A 17,632-nucleotide genomic window follows, 5' to 3' on the forward strand; every position below is an offset into this window, starting at 1 on the left:
AATGAGTGTTTTTAAAAAATTATCAGTTTCTTAAGTCATGTAGAAAATAAGAAGGGGGGGGCGCCTGGGTGACTCAGTGGGTTAAGCCACTGCCTTCGGCTCAGGTCGTGAACTCAGGGTCCTGGGATCGAGTCCCGTATCGGGCTCTCTGCTCAGCAGGGGCCTGCTTCCCCCTCTCTCTCTGCCTGCCTCTCTGTCCACTTGTGATCTCTCTATGTCAAATAAATAAAAAAAAGAAAGAAAATAAGAAGGGGACTCACACACCTTTGTTACCATAATACTCGCTTTTATAATTGCCTACATATTTATCCTTACTGAAATCTCTGTTCCTTCATACAGTTTTGAGTTGTCTAGTGTCTTTCATTTTAACCTCAAGGATATCCTTTAGGGTATCTTGCAGGGTGGGTCTACCAGTAACTAACTTCCTGAATATTATATATATCTGAGAATATCTTAATTTCTCCCTCGCTATTGAAGGATATTTTTGCTGGATATTAAATTCTTGCTTGAGAGTTTTTTCCCCCCTTTTAGCACTTTTTTTTTTTTTTTTTTGGTTTTTGCTTTTAACGATTTTATTTATTTATGTGAGGGAGAGAGTGAGAAAGCATGAGAGGGGGGAGGGGCAGAGGGAGAAGCAGACTCCCTGCTGAGCAGGAAGCCTGACACAGGACTCGATCCGGGGACTCTGGGATCATGACCTGAGCTGAAGGCAGTCACTTAACCAACAGAGCCACCCAGGTGCCTTCTCTTAGCACTCTGAATACATCATCCCATTGCCTTCTGGCTTGCAAAGTTTCTGATTGTATTATATTCTAATATAATTATATATGTAAATATATATAATATAATAATCTTATTGAATATCTCTTGTGGATGATTACTTGCTTCTTGCTATTTTCAAAATTCTCTGTCTTTGTCCTTCAACAACTTGACTTTAATGTGTCTCAGTAATAGGTCTCTTTGAGCTTATCCTAGTTGGAGTTCTTTGGGAACTTTGGATGTTTATATTGATGGTTTTCAAAATTTGGGGATTTTCCTACCATTATTTATTCACCTATTCTCTCTGCCCCTTTATCTCCCTTTTCTCCTTCTTGGACTCCCACAATATGCATGATGGTCTATTTAATGATGTCCCATTGGTCTCTCAGGCTATATTCACTTTTCTTCAATCTTTTTTCTTTTCATTCCTCAAACATCATAATTTTTATTTATCTATCTTCAAATTTGCTGTTTCTTTCTTCTCTTTGCTTAAATCCACTTTTGAATCTCTCTGGTGAGTTTTTCATTTTATTATATGCTTTTCAAGATCAAAATATTTTTTCCTTTCTTTTTAGGTTTTCTGCATCTTTCTTGATATTTCCATTTTGTTCATACATTGTTTCCTTGATGTTCTCCACATCTTCCTTTAGTTCTTTAAGCATTGTTAAGACAGTTGTTTAAAGTCTTTGTCTAAAAAATATGCTATCAAATCCTTTTCAGGAACTGTTTACCTTGGTTATGGTCTTTCTCTGAATTGGCCATAGTCTCCTTTTTTTATGTCTTGTGTTTTTTTTTTCCCTTGCTGAACACTGGACATTTGAATCTATTATTGTAATAATTCCAGAAATATGATTCTCTCAATTTCCCATAACTTACTGTTTTTGTTTTTTTAAACATTCTTTCTTTTTTTCATTTAATTTTTTAATTTTTTAAAATAAACATATAATGTATTATTAGCTCCAGGGGTACAGGTCTGTGAATCGCCAGGTTTACACACTTCACAGCACTCACCATAGCACATACCCTCCCCAATGTCCACAACCCAACCCCCCGACCCCCAGCAACCCTCAGTTTGTTTTGTGAGAATAAGAGTCTCTTATGGTTTGTCTCCCTCCCAATCCCATCTTGTTTAATTTATTCTTTTCCTACCCCCCAAACTCCCCACATTGCATCTCCACTTCCTCATATCAGGGAGATTATATGACAGTTGTCTTTCTCCGATTGACTTATTTCCCTAAGCATAATACCCTCTAGTTCCATCCACGTCATTGCAAATAGCAAGATTTCATTTCTTTTGATGGCTGCATAGTATTCCATTGTGTATATATACCACATCTTCTTTATCCTGTTTTTGTTTTTGTTTTTTAAGATTTTATTTATTTGTTTGTCAGAGAGAGAGCGAGAGTGAGCACAGGCAGAGACAGAAAGAGAAGCAGGCTCCCCGCCGAGCACAGAGCCTGATGTGGGACTCGATCCCAGGACGCTGGGATTATGACCTGAGCCGAAGGCAGCCGCTTAACCAACTGAGCCACCCAGGCGTCCCATGTTTTTGGTTTTTTAATGGTTGTAGCTATCTCTTTGTTGAGGATCTACATAAGGTGTATATATACAGCCTTTTCTGGTGTTTTTTGAGTCTGCATCTATCTTTCACCTTCACAATGACTTTCTAATTTCCTCTGCAGTGCAGTTGCTTTTGAAAGTCTTATTCCTCAATGTTTGGCTCTTAAAATGGGAAAATAGAAAAATAAAGGATGGGGGAAAAGAAAAGTTCTGATCCTTTAAATCTTCTGGAAATCATTTTGGCCAGAGAGGAATGTCCTTGAGACACTAGGTGGAGGAGCAACAGACAACAGCCACTGTCTTTTTGTCTGGACTTCTGTGATCAGAAGTAGCAATCAGTGATTATAACACAGATTTCCAACTTTGGAAGAACATGGCTCTTTTTGCCCACTTGGGCCCCTGCCAGCTGTGTGAAAGCTGTTTCTGGAAGATGTGCATGGCTGCCTGCCTTGGTGCTGAGGGGAAGGGTTCACACTCTGCTAAGACCTAGAAATTTACTGAAATTAATCACTCTTTTCTGTCCAAGCCTTTCCTTGGAATTTACAAGCATTCAGTAGACTCCAGAGATCCAAATAGTTACACAAAACAGATTCTTTTTTTAAAAAAGATTTCATTTATTTATATGAGAGAGAGAGAGAGCGAGCGAGCATGAGAGACAGATCATGAGCAGAGCGGAGAGGTAGAGGGAGTAGAAAACTCCCCACTGAGCAGGGAGCCTGATTTGGGACTTGATCCCAGGACCTTGGGATCATGACCTGAGCCAAAGGCAGATGCTTAACTGACTGAGCCGCCCAGTGCCCCATCAATTGTTCTATCTTCAAGTTTGTGGATTCTTTCTTTTGCCTGATCAAGTCTGCTTCTGAGTGCCCCTGTGAATATTTTCTTTCAACTATTGTACTCTTTAGCTCCAGCATTTGATATGGTTCCTTTTTATAGTTTCTATCTTTTTATTAATATTCTCTATTTTTTTCCAAATACTGTTGTCCTCAATTTATTTAGCTTTTTGAGCATATTTTAGACAATTGGTTTAAAGTATTTGTCTAATAAGTTTGATATACAGGCTCTGTCAAAGACAGTTTCTCTTAATTTTGTCCCCTGTGAATGGGACACTTATTTTTGTTTCTTTGCATTCCTTGTCATTTTTTGTTGAAAACTAGGTATTTTGAATAATACAATATAGTAACTCTGAAAATCAGATTTCCCCCTTTCTCCAGAATTTATTGCTCTTGATTATTGAGGGCTGGTATTATCTTTTTCTCTTGAGAGAGAGATTTTTTTCAAAATATTTTGCCAAAACTCTATTCCTTGTCATATATCATCATTGAATGTGTGTAGTTATCTTGGGAGACAAAGAGTTTCATAACTGTAACTGCCTGGAGCCAAAAAGAGGAAGAATGAAAAGCCCTTTCTCTTACTCTTTGCAGATTGGATCTGACCTGGGGTGCTCCTACAATGAATAGATAGGCCACCTAGAACTCTGCCTTAGCCCTCATCTCCTGCCTGTGCAGAGCCCAAGGATCAGCTAACCATGCAAGCCTAGAATCTTTTGAGATCTTTTCTATGTATGCATCTGGCCCTGGGCATTCCCTTTATAGTCCAAATAGCCTGGTATATGCTACAGTCTCTCAGAACCCTTATTCCTGTAGTATCTTCTTTCCTTCCCAGCCCTTTGACTCCAACTGCTCCTGCTGTCCCTGTGCACTGTCCCTTGCCCAGATGGCTAAGGGTATTCAATATCTTTAAACGCTTTTGAAAATCACTATCTGGGAAGCTGACTCAGCCTGAGGGTGCACCAGTACATTAGGTAACTGCCAAATTGATCAAAACATGTAAGCACAGTATTTAGAAAAAAACCCTTGATCTAGCAAGTTATTCCAAGAACATGGATAGCCATCCCCACAGCCAGAGAAATGGGTGGGAAGGAAAAAAAGCCACAATCTTTTCTTTTTTCTTTTTCTTTTTAAAAAATTTTACCCATCCCCCATCCCACATTCCCTCTGGTAATCATCAGTTTTTCTCTATAGTTAAGATTCTGTTTCTTGGTTTGTCTCTGTTTATTTTTTCCTTTTGCTCATTTGTTTTGTTTCTTAAATTCTGCATGAGTGGGATCATATGGTATTTATCTCTCACTGACTTATTTCATGTAGTGTAATTCTGTCTAGTTCATCCATGTTGCTGCAAATGGCAAGAGTTCATTCTTTTTTATGGCTAGATAATATTCCTGTGTGTGTGTGTGTACACAGTGTATATATATTTATAGTATATACATTATATATATAATATATATATATATATATATCACATCTTCTTTACCCATTCATCTATTGATGGACACAATCCTTTCTTACTAAAAATAATTTTTTTCCTTCATTAAACACTTTCTGGTTGCTGTAAGCTCTTGATTGGATTCCAGAGCTCTAGAAAATGTTGATTTTGTCAGTTTTTGCTTAATAGTTGCTTCAGTGGAGGGACTGACTGACTTGTTACACTTCCATTTTCTTTTGCTATTTTGCTCTCTTCCTCTGCTTTTTCATGATTTTCTTTTCTTTCTTTCTGTTTTAGAGAAGGAGTGCCTGAGTCTGAGTGGAGGGGCAAAAGGAGAGGGAAGAGAGAGAATCTTAAGCAGGCTTCATGCTCAGTACAGAGTCCCAAATCAGGGCTCAGTCTCACGACCCTAAGATCATGACCTGAGCTGAAATCAAGAGTGGGCACTTAACTGACTGAGCCACCCAGGTGCCCCTCAAGATTTTCTCTTATTAGTCAGTTACTTCTTATCATGGATAGTGCTATTAAAACATCTGCAGAGAAATGACAGATTTTCTCTTTGTGAGTGGATTTCCTTGGAATTTATTCCCAGATGGGGAAATGTGGGCCAAAGAAAATAACAGTGGTACAGCTCTGGTTTAAATATTACCAATCACTCTAGAAAGACTGGCTGGACTTAACCATCATACATGCACACACACACAGACCCCCTTCTCCAATCTTTGTTTTTCTCCTCAATCTATCAGCAATCAGTGTTATTTTTATTTTTTAAACTTTTTAAAAAGATTTTATTTCTTTATTTGACAGACAGAGATAATAAGCTGGCAGAGAGGCAGGCGGAGAGAGAGGAAGGGAAGCAGGCTCCCTGCTGAGCAGAGAGCCCGATGCGGGGCTCGATCCCCGGACCCTGGGATCATGACCTGAGCTGAAGGCAGAGGCTTAACCCACTGAGCCACCCAGCCCCTATTTTTATTTTATTTTATTATTATTATTATTTTTAAAGATTTTATTTATTTATTTGACAGAGAGAGATCACAAGTAGGCAGAGAGGCAGGCAGAGAGAGTGAGAGTGAAGCAGGCTCCCTGCGGAGCAGAGAGCCCGATGTGGGACTCGATCCCAGGACCCTGAGATCATGACCTGAGCCGAAGGCAGCGGCTTAAACCACTGAGCCACTGTCTGGTATTTCTGTCAGGGCCACCAGGCACCCCTGTCTGGTATTTCTTTTCTTTCTTTTTTTTTTTTTTCATTTGAGAGAGAGAGCCAGAGCCTAAGAGGGGAGAAGGTCAGAGGGAGAAGCAGACTCCCCGTGGAACTGGGAGCCTGATGCAGGACTCAATCCCGGGACTCCAGGATCATGACCTGAGCCAAAGGCAGTGACTTAACCCACTGAGCCACCCAGGCACCCTTGTCTGGTATTTCTTAATGCATATAAAGGTTTTTCTTTTTTAAGATTTTATTTATTTATGGAGAGAGAGAAAGAGTGCAAGTAGGAAGAGGAGCAGAGGGAGAGCGAGAGAGAATCTCAAGCACACTCCAAGCTGAGTGCAGCCCAATGTGGGGCTCCATCCCATGACCCTGAGATCATGCCCTGGGCTGAAACTGGAACATGGACACTTAACTGACTGGGCCACCCAGGCACACCACTTAATGCATATTCTCAAAGTGAGTGTTTGCATTTACTAATGAAGAAACTTGGAAAGTTCAAGTCACTTGAGGTTACACAACGAGGGCTGACTGGCCAGAACATTCCTACAGCTTCTCTGAGCCCTGTGGGTCCCACACTGGGTCATGACCTGAATCACATCCGGAATGAAGGAACTGAACAGATCCAAATGAAAACCCAGAGGGAAGAGGCTTGGGCTATGATCGTGGTGGTGGTGATGTAGTATTTCAAAATCCCCAAATTCCTACATAAAAACAGTTGAACTGGGACAGCACAGCAAAATCTCACTGACTAGATCCACAACAAAAGCAGCTGACAAGGGCTCACACTGTCACAGAGACGCAACTGCTCAGGGCGCAGCGTGTCTAGGACCCCCTCCTGGGGAATCTGTCAGAACCTTTTTGGAGGATTAAAAATGATGCCAAATCTTTAAAGAATCCCTTTCACTGAGGGTTTTGTTATCTTCCCTTGAATTAGAGCTGGCTCTGCAGCTGGTTTGATGATTAAAATACCAAGAAATGAGGGGCGCCTGGATGGCTCAGTGGGTTAAGCCGCTGCCTTCGGCTCGGGTCATGATCTCGGGGTCCTGGGATCGAGTCCCGCATCGGGCTCTCTGCTCGCAGGGAGCCTGCTTCTCTCTCTGCCTGCCTCTCTGTCTACTTGTGATCTCTCTCTGTCAAATAAATAAATAAATAAATAAATTAAAAAAAAATTTAAAATACCAAGAAATGATAATGTCCCAATTTCTGGGCTCATGCCTTAAGAACCCTGTGGCTTCTGCTTCCTGTCCCGCCCGTCCCAGGGGAGAGCTAGCTGCCAGCATCAGAAGTCAGACTTCTCGGGGGCGCCTGGGTGGCTCAGTGGGTTAAAGCCTCTGCCTTCGGCTCAGGTCATGATCCCAGGGTCATGGGATCGAACCCCACATGGGGCTCTCTGCTCAGTGGGAGCCTGCTTCCCCCCTCTCTCTGCCTGCCTCTCTGCCTACTTGTGATCTCTCTCTCTGTCAAATAAATAAATAAAAATATATATATAAAAAAAGAAGTCAGACTTCTTGAAGTAAGCCCAAGTGAGCCACGAGGAATAGCCACCTGGAGAGAGGTCAAATCCTGAGCAGCCCCTGGCGGTTTGAGCCATCCTGGTCCAGATGCCACACAGGTGAGCCACACAGGTGAGCCCACACAGTAGCCTTTTGGAAAATTCCAGCCCCAGCCATGAACACCCGTGTGAAACTACTCTGGATGGTGGTTTTTTTTTGTTTGTTTGTTTTTGTTTTTTGGTCACTTGGGCTCAGTATGTTCCTACTGTTACACACAGAAGGGTGTTTTGTTGTTTGTTTTTTTTTAACTGAGATATAAACCCACACATCATAAAGCTCGCTGTTTCAACGTGCACAGTTCAGTGGTTTGGGGCGAACTCACAAAGCTGAGCCACCCTCACACCATCCAATTTCGAACGTTTTCTTCACTCCCAAAAGGACTTGTAGTCACACCCCATCCCTCTCTCCCCCATTCCCCGCATCCCCTGCCTCTGGCAAACACTGGTCTACTTGCTGTCTCTGGGATTCTCCTACTCTGGGCATCTCACATAAATAAGATCGTAGATTATGTTGCCCTTTGCACCTGTGTTCTTTCACTTAATGTAGTACTTTTCGAGGTTAATGTTCATTTCAGTACATAGTTTACGGAGCTTTGGTGCTGTAGAACTCTGGTCTTCCCCTCCGTTACGCTACGATTGTGTCAAAGTAAATAAACATTGTGTGCCCATCCACATAGATTTATAAGTCTTGCTTTATGCAGTAGTCTTCTAAGTTTATTTATTTTACTTATTTTTTTACTAAGCTTGACACCCAATGTGGGGCTCGAACTCACGACCCTGAGATCAAGAGTCGTGGGCTCTCCCAACTGAGCCAGCTGGGCGCCCCAGCGTAGCTGTCTTTAAATCAGATATGAAAAGAGGAGTTATAAACCCCAACCCAAACTGTGATCTTACTGGCTTCTGTATTGACTTCTGCCGTTACCAGGATTCAGAGCGATGCAGAGAGCAGGGTGGAGAACGATGGGGGCGTGGGGGGAGGGGCATGGCAGACTGAACAGCTGCTCACAGGGATGGCTTGGAAGTAGCCCACTTGACTCTGAGCTCGGAATGGTTGCCCATGGTTGCAGAAACACCTTTCCACCTGGATTGAAAAGGAAGGTGGTTGCCCTGGCGACCGCAGGCAAGCAGGGAGGAAGTCATTGCAAGGAAGAAGCAGACACGCGCCAAGGCAGAGCATATAGAATAGCAGAGCCTGATCGAACCACTCCTGAAACTCCTTTCACTGGAGCCCATAAGTCCCCTCTCTTGCCAGGATTTCTCTTGCCTGAGCCTGACCCTACCCTGCCTGCACCTTCTTCTTTCCCCTTCCTCTTCTCGCACCTCGAAGCCTTTGCATCTGGCCTCTCTCGGCTTTGAATGCCCTTCCCTCATGCCCACTGGGTGCACACCTAGTTATCCTTCAGTATCCTCTGTGAAGCTTTCCCTGAGTTCCCATGTGGGGTTGGCTCATCCTCAGCGCAACCAGAGGTCCCGGAGCTGTTGTGTATGCACTGGGTTGTCATGGTTAGTTCTCGGTCTGCATCCATCACTGGACCGAGGAGTCCCATGGCAAAGGGCTGGGTCCAGTTTTTCTCTTGACCTTCAACCTCCAGCACAGAACTCGGTATACACTCCAGAAACTGACGCATCCATGTTGCTAAACGTAGCAGGAGCTCATTCACCTTCGTTACCACGTAAGATCCCGTGGTATCACGCCGCAATTTGTCCATTCTCCTCTATCAACTGACCATTGTCTTTCCGTCTTTTTGCTGTAACAAGTGATGGTGCTCGGAACACACCTTTATGTGCCTCCTTTTCTTTCTACTATGATTTTGTCTCAGTGCTGAGTGCTAGGGATGTGAGTAATAGCGGCGTAGTAGGCTGGACAATGGCCCCTGAAGGTACCAAGTCTAAATCCCCGAAACCTGTAAATATTACCTTATTTGGAAAAAGGGTCTCATAGATGTGATGACGCTAAGGAAGTTCTTTTCTTTCACATGTTATTTATTTATTTGAGAGAGAGAGCACGCACGAGTGGGGGGGTGCACAGGAAGAGGGAGAAGCAGGCTCCCCGCTGAGCATGGAGCTTGACGTGGGGCTGGATTCCAAGACTGTGAGATCAGGACCTGAGCTAAAGGCAGACACTTAACTGACGGAGCCACCCAGGCGGCCCTGAAGCTGAGGATCTCGAGATGAGGAGCTTTTCCTGGATTATCTGGGAGGACCTTAAATGCACGTGTAAATATCCTTGCAAGCAGGAAGCAGAGGGAGAGTTCATGCATACCCGGGGAAGACCAGTGTGGATGGAGGCCGAGAGTGGAGTGATTCGGCGGCAATCCGAAGAGCGCAGGCAGCCCCCAGAGGCCGGAAGAGGCAAGGAGCAAACTCTCCTTTAAAGCTTGTGTTAGGGGGCACCTGGTGGCTCAGTCAGCTAAGCCTCTGCCCTCAGCTCAGGTCATCCACTCTCAGAATCCTGGGATCAAGTCCCACATTGGGCTCCCTGCCCGCGGGGCGTCTGCTTCTCCCTCTGCCCCTCGCTATGCTCTTGTGCTCTCTCTGGAATAAAAAAATAAAATCTTTAAAAACTATGAAAAAAAACCTCAAACACACCATGCCTATATTTGTAATTTTTAAATATTTGAAATGAACAAGGAAACAAACAAACAAAAAGTTTTAAAGGTTTTTAAAATATCATCATGCATTATTTGTTACTACATGCTGAAATGATTAAATTAAAAAACAACCATTTTTTTTTTAGAAAATAAAACTCACCGTGCAGTATTTGTATATTTTAAAAAACGTTTGAAATAAAAAAGAGAGGGAAGCTGGGATGTAGTAACTTACTGTATCCAGGGCATGGCCCTCTGTTGGGGGGGGGGCTGGTCTGGCAGCACCCATGGGGGGCTGACTGTAGGAGAAGACAAACTGAACAGCAGGAAGGCACTGTGAGCAGGGGCTATGGTCTAACACATCTGGGAACAGCCCGCTGACAACCCATGAAAGTGACTGTCATACCAGAGCCAGCAGGAGTCTCCAGAGGACGGAGAATGGCAGTCAGTTTCTAGCAAGCTACTAGTGAGTGCTGTATTAGATTCAAGAACATTCCCTCTTACACACACACACGCACGCACGCACAAAATTCATGTCCGCCTGGAACCTCAGAATATGACCCTATCTGGAAACGGTGTGTCTTTGCAGGTACTGTTAGTGAAGATGAAGTCATTCTAGGGTAGTGTTAGCCCTAAATTCAACACGATCGGTGTCCTTAAAAGAGGAGGAGAAAAGGCACAGAGACACAAACACGAGTGTGCCCCGTGATGTTGAGGCAGAGACGGGGGACACGTAATGCAAGCCGGGAATCAGGGCGGATTGCCAGCAATCATCAGAAGCCAGAAGAGGCAAGGGAGAATTTTGCCGTGGAGGCTTCATAGGGGGAGGGATTCGGCCCACACCTTGACTTCTGATTTTGAACCTCCAGAATCATGAAACAATAAATTCCTGCTGCTGTAGCATTTTGTCACGGCAGCCCACGAAGCGAATCCAAAAAGCACCTACTATGTGGTAGACACTGTGTCAAGCCCTGGAGACACAGTGAAAAAGGGAGCCAGGACCCTCCTTGTCCTTAAGAGCTCTCCGTCCAGTGGGGGAGACATTCATGTGCTGGCGTCCAGAAAGTTCTGGTATAAAAAAGGGCAGAGTATCCTCATCAAGCCCACGGATGGAAAGTTCTCCAAGCAAAGCCTGGAAAGCTGAGCTCTTCTTTGGAGGGATATTTTCCCTTCCAGGTGGTGCCCAAGCTGATCCTCCTTCCCTTCCTTCCTCCCACGTGCTCTTAAAGGTTTGGGAGTCTCAACCCTTTCTGAGTCACCATACATGCTCTGTGCCTCCCCCGAATCACAGCAGCTGGATTCGTTTCTGTCTCTCTCTTGGCCACAAGGACCAGGTCTTCCGGATTTTTTTTTTTTTTAAGATTTTTATTTACCTGAGAGAGACAGAGAGAGTGGGAGGAAGAGGGAGAGAATTTGAAGCAGACTCTACAGTGACTGCAGAACCCAGCGTGGGGCTTGATCTCACCACCGCGAGATCATGACCTGAGCAGAAACCAAGAGTCAGACGCCCAACCAACTGAGCCACCCGAGCACCCTTCCTGATTTTTAAAATCACAGATATTGCTTAGCAAAGTGCCGGGCACCAAGGAAGTCCCTAATGGCTATTGAAAACAATGAGGTTAAAACCCAAGTGAAAATGGGCACGTGAGAGGTCTTCCTGGAGTGATGGAACAATTCTGTAATTGGTTCATGGTGGTGGTTGCACAGCTCCATAAATTTACCAAAAATCGTTGAATTGGAGACATAAAAACAGGTGCATTTCACAGTATGTAAACTATACCTAATAAAGCTGTTAAAAAAAAAAAAAAGGCCTAGGGACACCTGGCTGGCTCATTTGGAGGCACATGTGGCTCTTGATCTTGGGGTTGTGAGTTTGAGCCCCACGTCTGGTGCAAAGATTACTAAAATAACTCATGTAGCGATTACGGAAAAAAAAAAAAAAAAAAGCCTAACCTGTGTGCATGGCTGAAATGGAAGAGACAGAAACACCCGCGCGGTCAGAGCCCTGTTGCGCCACCACCACCGGGAAGTGTGAATCAGCCCAACTTCGCCGGACGCCGCCCGGCAGGAGCTGCAGGCGCCAAACGAATATTCAGGAGCTGCGGCCGACGGCCCCGTTCGCGGGCACACCCCCGCAAGGCTCGGGCCACGATCGCGGGTCCTGGGGCTGAGTCGGACAGCGGCGATCGTCGCAGGGGAGGGGACAGCGCGCGGAAGGCGTTGACCGTATTCGGTCTCCTGAGACCAACGAGTGCCGGTCCCACAGGTGTGCTCCGTTTGCGGGACTTCACTGAACCGGGAACCCTCACCACGCCCTTTCGGTAGGAAACACAAACCCGGAGACTGGAGTCCGGTTTCTCGCCTCGCCATCTCCACCTCGTGGTCACGTCGTGAATTGCCACACCCGGTCCCGGCGGGCTCCTCGCAGGGGCTGGGCGCGGCGGGAGGAAAGCAGGTTAGTTAAGGCTTCCCCGAGGGGGCGGGGAATGCAGCGGAGCCCGTACAGTGTCCAGAACAGTCACCGTGGGGACCCACAAGTTGAAAGGCGCTCCGAGCCGACTACGATCCAAAGGTCCTCCGACGTGGGTCGGTACCAGCGCGACGCTCAAAGCGCTCCCTCTCCGCTCGGGTCCTGGACGGCCGCCGCTCACCTTCCAGAGTCCAGCCACGCCCAGTTCCCGCCCCTTCCCTTGGCTCTCGGCCTATCGGAGACTTCATCCTTCATCCCGGTGCGGAGCGCGTCTCGCAGGGTAGGCCAATCAGGGCTCAGAGTCCCTGGCTTACGTGATTGGTTCGGGGGCGGGATTGTGGCTCAGCCTGTCCAATCAGAGAGAGCCTGGGGCTTCTGCGGAGAACCTGGGGGCCAAGGCTGCGGCGTGCGAAGCGGTTAACCGCCGGCTCAGGACTTGTCTCCTCCGGGACGCGGCACCGACGGTGAAAAGCCGGTGGTGGGGCGAGAGATGAGGACCTGACCCCATTCTCTGGACTTTGGCACAAAACTTGGCTGAAGCGACATCTAGGGCTATTTGGTGGGAAAGCCCCCCCCCCTTTTTGGTTTAAGAGTGTGTGTGTCCGCGCGTGCGTGTGTGCGCGTGCGTGTGTGTGCGCGTGCGTGTGTGCGCGCGTGCGTGTGTCCTGCGGCCGACAGAGTCCGAAGGCGCTGCTTCCAGAAGAAGGAGCACTTGCAGTGCAGGGCGGGAGGGATCCTAGTCCAGGCCGATCCGACCAGCATCAGGAGCCCGGGGGGACCTTGGGACACTGGAGGCATCAGTCCTGCGACGTGAGAGCAGGAAGGTTTAAACAGGCCGAGCCGACGAGTAAACCGCACAGGAAATAAAAGCAAGGCGTGAATTCCTCCGTTTTAGATGTTATTTTTTCGATTTCCTGTGCAGAAAACGTTCAACCACAGCAGCCTTGGAAGAACAGTTCAGTAAACACGTTCTCCTTTCCTAGATTCAACATTTTCGCATTGGGTCCTATTTGCTTCAACTTTTTTTTTTTTTAATCCAAGCACATCAAGGAAGTTGGAGTTCATGGGGAGAGCGAAAGCCTTCAGGGCTGAACTTGGGCTCCTTCCTCCAACCTCAACAATGCATTTTCAGTCTGCATTTAGGTGGGGTTCCTGCGAGACCTGTCCTGTGCCCTTAAGAATGCCCCTCGATGGCTGTACTTGGCTTGTAGGGTTTTTCCTGGTATAACTTTTATAATTTATGGACTACGGCTTTCCTGAAGAATGGGGAGTAGCTTCTTACCTTGACAAAGCAACGCACCTAGCAGGGGACCTCAGAGGCAGTGGCTCCCCTTTGCTGAAAATGCCTGCAGCTAGACCGTGCCTCACGTGCAGAAATTAAAGAAGAAAAGCCACGTGGACGCGCTCTGTGAGGATGCTGCCTGCTGCATGTCCTTTAGCAGAAAATGAGGTGCTGGGTGAGCCAGTGTGGGTTGTGACTTCCATTGTCAGGCCCAACCTGAGCCCCACTCCCGTGGTCTAGGGCTAACTGTTCACCTCTAAACACTTAAGCACGCACCTCTTCAAAAACAAGAATATTCTACGTAACCCAAGGATACTACCACGTGCAAGAAATGTTTAGAATGTGTGCTGTTGAAGCAAGCACAAGAACATTTAAAATTCTCGAATACCTGGGCGCCTGGGTGGCTCAGTCATTAAGTGTCTGCCTTGGGCTTAGGTCGTGATCCCAGAGTCCTGGGATAAGCCCCATATCCGCTCTCTGCTCAGTGGGGAGCCCGCTTCTCCCTCGCCCTCTGCTGTTTCCCCCATTTGTGCGCTTGCTCTCTCTCTCTGTCAAACAAATAAATAAAATCTAAAAAAAAAAAAAAATTCTAGAATACTGTTTCACATCCAGTCCCTTTTCAAATTTCCTCAACTGCGCACACCGCCCCAGCCCCCCACTCCCCCGCCCCCCCCCTCAAGTATTCTTTAGAGCTGCTTTTAGACATTAGGATCCAATGGAGGGTTGCTGGCAAAGGTTCTCTCGTTGACTGAACTTGACCAAGCTCCTCTGAGCCTAACTTGGCCCTGTCCTTGGGCACATCCTCTAGGAGTTTTAGCAAGAATCCTGCTAAATCATTTTGGTCAGAATGTCCCACTCTGGATATCTGAAGAAATTCTTCACCGCCCACTATCCCTCAAGTGATGTCTGATCACCCTGGCCTGCCTTTAGCAAAATCTTATTTAACCAGAATTCCCCCTTAGTCCTGATATTTCCTCTTAATAATTTCTCATCCATCGACCCGCCCACCCCTGCTCCTTGGCTGTTAATTCTGAATTTTGCCCGATATGTTCAGAGTTGAGCCCAGTCCTATACTGAGGTCTCTCTTTCCCCTGGTTAAAAAGAAAACCACAGGCCCCAGATAACACCACTTGGGTCAGGCCAAGTCACCAAACTGGGGCTTATTACCCCCAAAAAGTAAGGATGTGTCTTAACTTGTCAATCAGGAATTTTCTGATAAGCCCCAGTGAGGTCAGCTGTCCCATGGACTCTCTCCATCCCCCAAAGGAAGACAGGGGTAATAACTCTCTTGCCCCACCCTCTTTCCTCTAAAAACGTTCCATTCTGTGGAAGTGCTCCTCGGAGCTCCCCTCTACTTGCTAGATGGGATGCTGCCCCATTTATGAATCCTTTAACAAACCCAATGAGATCTTCAAATGTACTCAGCCGAATTTTATTTCGAACACCCTCTAGCAGTAGTTCCTGAGTAAAACCTGTTTTTATCCTTCAACTACCAGCAGGCTCTGGTTTCCTCCGGCATTCTGAGATTGGGAGATTTTTATGGGCCAAGCCCCAAAGCAGTGTAGGTCACATCTGCTCACGTTTCGTGTCCAGAGCACAGTTACATGGCCCCACGGCAAGAACACCGGGAAATGTGACTTACCTGTGCGCCATGAGGACACTTTTATTATGAAAAACCAGGCATTATTTTCCCTGTAGGAAGGGCGTGTCACAGGGGTGAACGCTGATGGCTATTGCTGGTCACTTCCTTGGTATGCATCGCTCCCCTCCTAATACGATCTCAATTTTTATACGGACAATCTCAATTTTTATACCGCAAAGGGAAATTGATGCGGGCTTTCAGTACGGCTGGGAGAGGGGAAGTGAATTCAGATCAGATCTCCTAGGTTGGAAGTTGGAAGCCATCGAAGGTTCTTTCACAAGTAAGTGACGTGGTAAAAAACGATTTTTCAAGAAGGATCTAATCACGATAAATCATGCATAACATGTCTTTTGAATCTGAGACTGCGTACATTCATCTCCCACTGACAAGCTGCCCCCCGCCGAGGTTTTGTGACTCCCCCAACCCCAAGCCCAGCTGAGTCAGAGTCGGGTGACCTTCTACGCGGGGTTCGGGCTGCAGGAGCAGGGATGTGAATCAGAGATGAGCCCACCTGCATCCTCTCTAGGAACAAGGAGGAAGCGATTGAAGGGAGAAGGGCCTTCTGATGCTTTGTTACTTCCTGGCTCTGTGACTTTGGGCAAGTGATGTTTCCTCCCTCTCTCCAGTACTCGGGTGCACGAGACCTAATGGACAAGACCACCTTGCGGGTAGGGTCTGCTTTCCAGATGGTTGCCCCAGGGTTCCCTCTCAAAGAAAAGCGGTGGAGGAGGGCGTTATTCTTCTCAAACACCACACAGTGCTTGTTGGAGAGCGCTCCCAGCCCTGGGCACCAGGCTTGGCCCCCTGACTTCCTCTGGCCAATGGGCGTGTTAAAGAGAGAATTACTCCTTCTGACACCTGTTAAAGAAGGGTAAGGCAGGCTTTATTTGAGAGGGTCAATCAGGGTAAGTGCTGGGACCACTGTGGTGGACTTTTGCAGTGGTGGCGGGGAGAGAAATTGGGCTGAACTTGGAACACAACACAGAAAAGTGGAAATTTATAACCAAAAAGTAGGGTGGGGGCCAGTGGGTAAAAAATTCCTGAAAGGAAATGTCAAGAGGGATTCTGGCCAAAGGAGATTTTGAGGGAAAGCAGGCCAGGGCGGTGGGACAGCCCCAGGGGGGGACGGCAGGGTGAGGATCTCCATTAGGTATGGAGGGTCACATATGGTGGGGGGGATTTTGGCGAAACTGACTTAGCGATGTTCTTGCATCAATGGGACAATGCAAAGAGGAGCACAGCCGTCCCAAGGTCAAGGCTGAGTTGAAAAAGAAGGCAGAGGAGCCCGAGGAGAGTTCAGCCAAGGAGCGACTCTTTGATGCGGGCAAAACTGACACCTGCCATTTCCCAGCAGAAGCTGTTCCCGTTGGTGTGTAATTAGCAGCAGGTGTCTTTTCTCTCTCCGCTGGGAGGTGGACAGGGGCCCACAAAGGGGTTGTTTCTTCCGGCTGGGGCATCGGATAAAATGGACTAGAGCTACCAGCGGACCACTGTGGACACAGTGTTAGAAGGAATTCTTTGCCGGGGCCCCGGTGGCTCAGTCGGTTAAGAGTCTGCCTTTGGCTCAGGTCATGATCTCAGAGTCCGGGGATGGAGACTGGTGTGGGGCTCCGTGCTCAGCCGGGAGCCTGCTTCTCCCTCTCCTTCTATCCCTCCCCCCACCCTTGCTGGTGCCTTCTTTCCCTCTTCCTCAAATAAATAAATAGAATCTTAAAAAAAAAAAAAGAACAAATTCTTTGCTGTGATCACTAACCGGCCATCTGGGGCCCATGTGTCCCTGCAGCAGAACCAGGCCATCCTGACCCACAGAGACATCCCTATTGCCGTTCACATGCTGCCTCCCCGGACAGGACAGGCCTTCTGTTGGCAGCTCTGACCAGCTTCCCGAGGCCGACTTGAAAGCTGTTTCCTGGCAGCCTCTAGCCTGGCCCCAGTTCTGGCCTCAGCGAGGAACAGGGCCCAGCCCCTCCCCCGCAGGGACAGCCCTACAGTGATATATAGGCAGAGAAGCCTCTCCACGGTCCATGTCCAGATGTTGCAGGAAGATCTCCCACTTTGTTTTGCTTTTTTGGCACCAAGCCCAGAACTTGGGACTATTTCAAGGGCATTCATTTATATTTGAGACCTAATTTTTTTTATTGTTACATCCAAAAAATGTTTTAAAACCCTGCAAAACCAATATTAATAAGTATTTAATTAAAGGTCCACACAATGTAACATTAGACTTCCTCATCCCTGAATCTAATGCTCTTATATTTTTCAGGACAGCAGAAAACATGTGGCTTAGATTTTCTCACTTTGTAAGAA

Source organism: Meles meles, chromosome 18, assembly GCF_922984935.1.
Source record: "Meles meles chromosome 18, mMelMel3.1 paternal haplotype, whole genome shotgun sequence".
Classification (NCBI taxonomy): domain Eukaryota; kingdom Metazoa; phylum Chordata; class Mammalia; order Carnivora; family Mustelidae; genus Meles; species Meles meles.